The sequence below is a fragment of the Oncorhynchus mykiss genome, chromosome 9, assembly GCF_057628025.1.
Source record: "Oncorhynchus mykiss isolate SJ-2025 chromosome 9, ASM5762802v1, whole genome shotgun sequence".
NCBI classification, from domain to species: Eukaryota; Metazoa; Chordata; class Actinopteri; order Salmoniformes; family Salmonidae; genus Oncorhynchus; species Oncorhynchus mykiss.
The window spans coordinates 21,387,878-21,397,123 of record NC_143030.1 but is presented as its reverse complement, the minus strand read 5'-3'; positions in this window follow the sequence as shown (position 1 = coordinate 21,397,123).

Sequence of the window (9,246 nt, the reverse complement as noted above, 5' to 3'; positions counted from 1 at the left end):
TCCTCTGGAACTCCGGCATGGTGGATAGAAGTATTGATAAGCACAGCACTAAATGACACTTCCCTCACAATGAACAGGTCTCACTGTGAACAAAGTGCAGGTAAATGGTACACATTGTTACATAGTACTATTGATATTCCTGTTTGCAATTTGTATAATAACTCATTTTTATACACATTCATCTGTTGCATGCTACTCCTCTCTCTCTCTCTCTCTCTCTCCTCTCCAGCTATCCAGTGGCGCCTGTACCGTGTAGCATCTATGTTCTGTCTGTGTAATCACACACTGCTCTATCCCTCTCTATCTACTCCAGCTGTCCAGTGGCTCTAGCACAGGTAACATGCAGCCATTCCCCCGGTCTACATCCAGACTCCTAGCCATGGAGCAGAGCCAGGCATGGCCAGCTGGACCCCGACCAGCACCAGTCCCGGGGACAAGGCCTCCACCTACAGCCCGACCAATGTGGTGCCCCAGGCCAAGGAGTTCCTCCAACACACGCCGCAACAACTACTGCCATGGAGCGGTCTATGTTATCACCGGCCTCACCACCGCCAGTAACACCATTCGGAGAGGTATTGTTAACTGGGTGGGGGTACAATTTTCATTCACCAATTATTTGTTGCTATGCCCAATACACACGTACAGAAACATAAACTGTTATGGCCTTGATAAGGAAATGGATCAACTGAATCACTCATGTCATTGAGGTACAGTGGGGCAAAAAAGTATTTAGTCAGCCACCAAATGTGCAAGTTCTCCCACTTAAAAAGATAAGAGAGGCCTGTAATTTTCATCATAGGTACACTTCAACTATGACAGACAAAATTAGGGGAAAAAATCCAGAAAATCACATTGTAGGATTTTTTATGAATTTATTTGCAAATTATGGTGGAAAATAAGTATTTGATCAATAACAAAAGTTTATCTCAATACTTTGTTATATACCCTTTGTTGGCAATGACAGAGGTCAAACGTTTTCTGTAAACACTGTTGCTGGTATTTTGGCCCATTCCTCCATGCAGATCTCCTCTAGAGCAGTGATGTTTTGGGGCTGTTGCTGGGCAACACGGACTTTCAACTCCCTCCAAAGATTTTCTATGGGGTTGAGATCTGGAGACTGGCTAGGCCACTCCAGGACCTTGAAATGCTTCTTACGAAGCCACTCCTTCATTGCCCGGGCGGTGTGTTTGGGATCATTGTCATGCTGAAAGACCCAGCCATGTTTCATCTTCAATGCCCTTGCTGATGGAAGGAGGTTTTCACTCAAAATCTCAAGATACATGGCCCCATTCATTCTTTCCTTTACACGGATCAGTCTACCTAGTCCCTTTGCAGAAAAACATCCCCAAAGCAGGATGTTTCCACCCCCATGCTTCACAGTAGGTATGGTGTTCTTTGGATGCAACTCAGCATTCTTTGTCCTCCAAACACAAAGAGTTGAGTTTTTACCAAAAAGTTATATTTTGGTTTCATCTGACCATATGACATTCTCCCAATCGTCTTCTGGATCACCCAAATGCTCTCTAGCAAACTTCAGACGAGCCTGGACATGTACTGGCTTAAGCAGGGGGACACGTCTGGCACTGCAGGATTTGAGTCCCTGGCGGCGTAGTGTGTTACTGATGGTAGGCTTTGTTCCTTTGGTCCCAGCTCTCTGCAGGTCATTCACTAGGTCCCCACGTGTGATTCTGGGATTTTTGCTCACCGTTCTTGTGATCATTTTGACCCCACGGGGTGAGATCTTGAGTGGAGCCCCAGATCGAGGGAGATCATCAGTGGTCTTGTATGTCTTCCATTTCCTACTAATTGCTCCCACAGTTGATTTCTTCAAACCAACCTGCTTACCTATTGCAGATTTAGTCTTCCCAGCCTGGTGCAGGTCTACAATGTTGTTTCTGGTGTTCTTTGACAGCTCTTTGGTCTTGGCCATCGTGGAGTTTGGAGTGTGACTGTTTGAGGTTGTGGACATCAATACAGGTAACGAGTGAAGAACAGAGGAGCCTCTTAAAGAAGAAGTTACAGGTCTGTGAGAGTCAGAAATCTTGCTTGTTTGTAGGTGACCAAATACTTATTTTCCACCATAATTTGCAAATAAATTCATAAAAAATCCTACAATGTGATTTTCTGGATTTTTTTTTCTCATTGTGTCTGTCATAGTTGAAGTGTACCTATGATGAAAAGGCCTCTCTCATCTTTTTAAGTGGGAAAACTTGCACAATTGGTGGCTGACTAAATACTTTTTTGCCCCACTGTACCTGACACTTGTTTCCCCTTTAAAGGGTGTGCTGGAAGGGCTCTCTTTGATTTCCCATCAAGTCATGCCTGAGTACACATGACACCAACACAACCTTACATGGTCATGCAGCATAACCATATACAGGACCATCTATGAGTCTAGCCACCACAGCCTTCCAGGAAGAGACTGAAACCTATCACATATGATATGACGTATGAAACACCAACACATCTATAAAAAAAACTTTTGACACTTTAAGTGACAGGAACTGGCCCCTCAGAGCGAGCTGAGGTAAGTTTGGTTTTCCATCCACTATGGTCCAACCTCTAGTACTCAGGGGAAAAAGCTTTTGACAAGTGACAGGAACCGCTCGTTCTAAAGTGACCAAACAGTCACCTGTCAATCAGTCTGTTTTCAGTCTTTAGAGGTTTCAGTCCAGCTGAATTAATTCACTTCCTCCAACCACCAATGGAAAAACCCATCAGGATTTGGGAATAGCCTACCCTGGTCCCAGATCGTGTGCTGTATTGCCAACTTATATAGTTGATGTCATGACAAAGTCCATAGCCATTGGCTCTACAGCACAAATACATCTGGGACCAGGCTAGCAATGACCTCTTTATTCCTCCTTATAGCCAATGATGGGCGAGTCAGCTGGGCTAAAAGGTGCATGGCTTTGCATACTTTGCCCAGATTAGGGAGAGCTAACGCTGAGACACGGGTGTACCTCTCCTTCAGAGCTGCCGACACAAAGAGCTCAGGGACACATATAGGTACTAAGAGGGACGGAAAGACAGACAGACAGATAGTAACAGAGAGAGACACATGCACAGGAATGAAAAGGACATATCACCTCATTGAAGCTCCTCAGACTCACACACAGACTTCTCCTTTCCTTCCATTGGGACAGCTTAACTCCATTTCTACATCGTGACCTTGTAGCTGAAGTCATCATGGCCCTACTCTGGGCACAGGGCCTTACTACTGGTCACCATGGCAATGACGGATGGTGTTCAGGGGACGGTGGAGAAGGAGTTGCTGTACATGGAGACGCCCTCCGTGGGCCTAGAGGACCACTCGCTCCAGAAGATCTGCCAACACTACAACAAGCCGCACTACGTCACACTGTACGACACGGCCGACCACGTCCCCATTCACTCAGCCTATACCTTCAGGAACTCTGACTGGGAGAAGAGGGGGGATGTGCCCTGGATGTACGCGCCACAGGTTACGTGGTGACATTTCAAGTAAATGGTTACATCCCAAATGGCACCCGGTTCCCTATTTAGTGCACTACTTTTGACCAAGGCCCATCCGTCCAATGTATTATTCCATACTGATTGGCTTTCACTGATAGACTGTTTATTTATTTCTATTTCTTTCTTAATGTATGTTTTTTTTCTATAGCATTTGAATTTGAAAGTATGTGGTGCTAACTCAATGAAATTACATGTAATTTTATGGGCAAAAGCACCTAATTTCATGGGCTTATAGTTGACTGATCATAAACTGCATGCCATAAAGTCTCCTTTTCACAGCAAGCATGTATTTGAAGAAGTAGCATATTCACTCATCTCCATATCAATATCCATAACAATCACACTTTATATCCACCCTTCATTATCTCATATTGCCTGTCTGTTTGTTTCCCACCCAGCTGTCCACTGTCTCTGACACTGGCGAGTTGCATGCATTCCCGTGTGGCTACATGCACTGGCCGTGCTGGAAAACTACACCAATGCCAAACTTTACAAACATGGCCACCTCAACCCTGACGACCACCAGACTGACCCAGACCACAAGGCCTCCACCTAAACACTGACCAATGTGGTGCCTCAGGTCTGGCATTTTGTTTTCAAATTATTTAGTGAACATTTTACTTGAAGACATTGTCACATTTGTATTGAACAAAATAGAATTCCTCAACAGTGGGATAATGTACTGAGATACGTTACTAATTTAAAAAATGTTTTAAACCCCAAAAAATACAACATCCAGTCATAACTTTTTATACCAAGTAAGTAAAATAGCAACACCAGTGGTAAAATGACTTCCTAAACCCCAACAACCAATAAACATGCACAGGTATGATGTGGCACTGTCTTTCAGGTCTGAGAATTCAGCGCTGGCACCTGGAAGGAACAGGAGCACGTCATCCACAAGCGCCTCAACAACTACTGCCGCTGCACCGCCTACATTATCACCAGAATCGGTGAACATGATCCGGTGCCATAACATCAACATTACAGCCACCAGGGCAGATTGTTCTTCAAGACGTTTACATTCTAGTCATTTAGCAGACGCTGTTCTCCAGAGTAATTAGGATTAAGTGCTTTGCTAAATTGCGAATCGACAGATTTTTCATCTAGTCGGCTTGTGGATTCAAACCAGCAACCCTTTTGTTACTGGCACCATGCTCTTAACCGCCAGGCTATCTGCCATCCATGAACTATTGCTTGCTCGCTCCAGTTGTTCACTCAACAGCTCAGGCAACCTGGGCACCTGGAACAGGCAAGTGCTAACGTCAACACTTGCTACAGTGGTCCCTAACAGTAAGCCAGGCCTGGAGTGCCACCAGGCAGAGCCCAGCCGTTGTGTCTGAACGGCTGGGTGGGTCTGCCTTCGGGTCTGAAGCATAGTGAGGAGGACGTGGAGGGCCATTATATCCTGTACCAGACGTTTAAATGTTAACAGATGATAGATGATCAACCTGGAACTGGGTGAGTTGTGTTTGGTGTGATGTTATTTGAAAGCCAAGAAAAAAATAAAAAATCTAAAAGTACATTACAATGATATATTTGACTTTATGGGGACTGAATGCTGAGTTAAGGCTGCCAGGCTTGCTAGGACAGACCAGATACAACTTCAATTAGCACTGAGGTGTGAAGTGAAAGGTGTCAAGGTCTTTGGGCCCCAACAAGTGGCAGGAGTCTTTGAAGTCCCCTTTGAAGCCCCTTTCTGTCACGCCCTGGCCAAAGAGAGGCTTTTATTCTCTATTTTGGGTAGGCCACGGTGTGACTAGGGTGGGCATTCTAGTTCATTTATTTCTATGTTTTCTGTTTCTATGTTTTGGGTTTTGGGTTTGGTTCTCAATCAGGGACAGCTGTCTATCGTTGTCTCTGATTGGGAATCATAGTTAGGCATCCTTTTTTCCTTTGTATTTTGTGGGTAGTTATCTTTGTTAGTGGCACTATAGCCCTCGTAAGCGTCATGGTCGTTTCTTTGTTTCTGGTTTTGTTGGCGACATTTATATAAATAAATAAATAAATGTACGCTCACTACGCTTCACCTTGGTCCGGTCATTTCCACCCCGATGATGGCCATGACACCGTCTGCTGTTGAAAGAACATCCACTGGCATTTTCTACAAGAAATCTGCCTCCAGAAGTAAAAGCTTCTCCCAAGTGGGTGTGACACCTACTCCTGTTGCCTGCTGCACTGCTGCTTGGATTCCAACTGGCGATCTGTTCACCGTCTGCCCTGGCCTGTCTCCCCCTGTCAGGTACCCCCATCACACTCCCCACTAGATGTCAACAACCTTAATTCAAGGTTCATGTTTGTTTTTTAAAAAACAAGCAAGAATTTGGAGTTTTGGTGAAGAAGGCACTGGTTCAATATCAGTGGACGAAGTTGTTTGGACATAGTTTAGTGGTAGCTTTTTGGACTCCTTTGTCTGCAAGTTGAACGATTGGATTACTGAAATTAATGGCGCCAACTAAACAGACTTTTTGGGATTTAAAGAAGGATTTTAACTAAAAAAAAATGACCATTCATATTGTAGCTGGGACCCTTGGGATTGCAAGCAGAGGAAGGTTGCTGCCGCCCCGAGGTTGCTGCCGCCCCTATCATCGCCAAGCCCATATCTGAACTTTTGAACCTGTCTTTCATTTCCGGGGAGGTTCCCATTGCTTGGAAGGCAGCCATGGTTCGTCCATTATTTAAAGGGGAAGATCAAGCTCATCTTAACTGTTATAGGTCTATTTCTATTTTGCCCTGTTTATCAAAAGTGTTGGAAAAACTTCTCAATAATCAACTGACTGGCTTTCTTGATGTCTATAGTATTCTCTTTGGTATGCAATCTGGTTTCCAATCAGGTTAGGGTTGTGTCACTGTGTGTTACTAAAACCATTAGTAACACACTACGCCGTCATGGATTAAAATCATGCAGTGTATGCAAGGTCCCCCTGCTCAAGCCAGCGCATGTCCAGGCCCGTTTGAAGTTTGCCAATGAACATCTGGATGATCCAAAGGAGGAATGGAAGAAGGTCATGTGGTCTGATTAGACAAAAATAGAGCTTTTTGGTCTAAACTCCACTCGCCGTGTTTGGAGAAAGAAGAAGAATGAGTACAACCCCAACAACACCATCCCAACCGTGAAGCATGGAGGTGGAAACATCATTATTTGGGGATGCTTTTCGGCAAAGGGGACAGGACGACTGCACCGTATTGAGGGGAGGATGGATGGGGCCATGTATCGCGAGATCTTGGCCAACAACCTCCTTCCCTCAGTAAGAGCATTGAAGATGGGTCGTGGCTGGGTCTTCCAGCATGACAACGACCCGAAACACACAGCCAGGGCAACTAAGGAGTGGCTCCGTAAGAAGCATCTCAAGGTCCTGGAGTGGCCTAGCCAGTCTCCAGATCTGAACCCAATAGAAAATCTTTGGAGGGAGCTGAAAGTCCGTACTGCCCAGCGACAGTCCCGAAACCTGAAGGATCTGGAGAAGGTCTGTATGGAGGAGAGGGCCAAAATCCCTGCTGCAGTGTGTGCAAACCTGGTCAAGAACTACAGGAAACATATGATCTCTGTAATTGCAAACAAAGGTTTCTGTACCAAATATTAAGTCCTGCTTTTCTGATGTATCAAATACTTACGTCATGCAATAAAATGCAAATTAATTACTTAAAAATCATACAATGTGATTTTCTGGACAAAGATTCAGACAAAAATTCCAAATTATATCCATAATGTCCACAGAAACATGTCAAACGTTTTTTATAATCAATCCTCAGGGTGTTTTTCAAATATCTATTCGATAATATATCAACCGGGACAGTTGGTTTTTCCCTAGGACCGGGAGTAACAATGGCCGCCTGTCTTTTGCGCACAACTCCCTCTGAGAGCCCCCACCTGTCTACTTACGCAATGTGATTGTTCACGCTCATTCTTCAAAATAAAAGCCTGAAACTATGTCTAAAGGCTGTTGACACCTTAGGGAAGCCATAGAATGAGGAATCTGGTTGATATCCCTTTTAATGGGCAATAGGAATGTATAGGAACACAGGGGTTTCAAAATAAGAGTCACTTTCTGATTGGATTTTTCAGTTCTGTTACACTCACAGACAATATTTTTACAGTTTTGGAAACTTTAGAGATTTTTCTATCCTAAGCTGTCAATTATATGCGTATTCTAGCATCTGATCCTGGGAAATAGGCCGTTTACTTTGGGAATGTTATTTTTCCAAACATAAAAATAGTGCCCCCTAGCTTCAAGAGGTTAAGGGCGCTGTACTGCAGCCACCAGAGACTCTGGGTTCGCGCCCAGGCTCTGTCGTAACCGGCTGCGACCTGGAGGTCCGTGGGCCGACGCACAATTGGCCCAGCGTCGTCCGGGTTAGGGAGGGTTTGGCCGGTAGGGATATCCTTGTGTCATCGCGCACCAGCAACTCCTGTGGCGGGCCGGGCGCAGTGCACGCTAACCAAGATTGCCAGGTGCACGGTGTTTCCTCCGACACATTGGTGCGGCTGGCTTCCAGTTTCCCGAGCCCGTACGGGAGTTGTAGCGATGAGACAAGATTGTAGCTACTAACAATTGGATACCACGAAATTGGGGAGAAAAAGGGGGTAAAAAATAATAAGAAATACATCCACAGGTACACCTCCAATTGACTCAAATTATGTCAATTAGCCTATCAGAAGCTTCTAAAGCCATGACATCATTTTCTGGAATCGTTTTCTGCAAGCTGTTTAAAGGCATGGTCAACTTAGTGTATGCAAACTTCTGACCCACTGGAATTGTGATACAGTGAATTATAAGTGAAATAATCTGTCTGTAAACAATTGTTGTTGTAACTGACTTGCCAAAACTATAGTTTGTTCACAAGAAATTTGTGGAGTGGTTGAAAAACAAGTTTTAATGACTCCAACCTAAGTGTATGTAAACTTCCCACTTCAACTGTGTAAATATGTGAAAACATGAAAACACACATTCTCTCCTCTCTCACATATCTAGGCCTACAATTGGAGAGTGCAGTTAAGAAAAGTTATGATTCAAATCAAATGTTATTATTTTATTTATCACATGGTTAGCAGATGTTAATGTGAGTGTAGTGAAATGCTTGTGCTTCTAGTTCCAACAGTCAGCAATATCTAACATGTAATCTAACAATTTCACAACCACCTAATACATACATCTAAGGAAAGGAATGGATGAGCAATTATTTCTACTCATTGTTGTTTGAACCAATAACAGTTTTATTACAGATTTTCTGTTTCCACACCACATGAGGGGAGGAAGATTTTTAATTTGGTTGTAAATCACATTTCTCATGTCTTCTTTGTGTGGCTACAACTACAGTATTAGACTACATCCTCTATTTCCTGTAATGCTTCCTGTCACCTCTATTTCCATTATTACGATCGTTAATAACCGACACAATTCTATAATGAATACATATTAGAATTATGATACATAGTAGTGACCAATAGTTACTGTATTGTGATTGTTTAGTGTTTTATTTACTCAACAAGTACTTCCCCAAGGTGTGGTCGAACCGTGTCTCAAAAGCAGCAGATACTTATGCCCATCCTCCATCCCCGTCCACAACATTAAAACTTGCTTGAAGGTAACAGCGCTCACTGATGCCCCTAGTGGCTGGTTTCCTCGTCATTAGACATGGATGGAAGTTGAATACTGACTTGTATCACGGGGGACCTGCCTGCTTATTCAGAGCAACATTCAGCTGGTGTGTGTGTGTGGGGGGGTTGGGGGGTGTCAACTTGTGAACAGC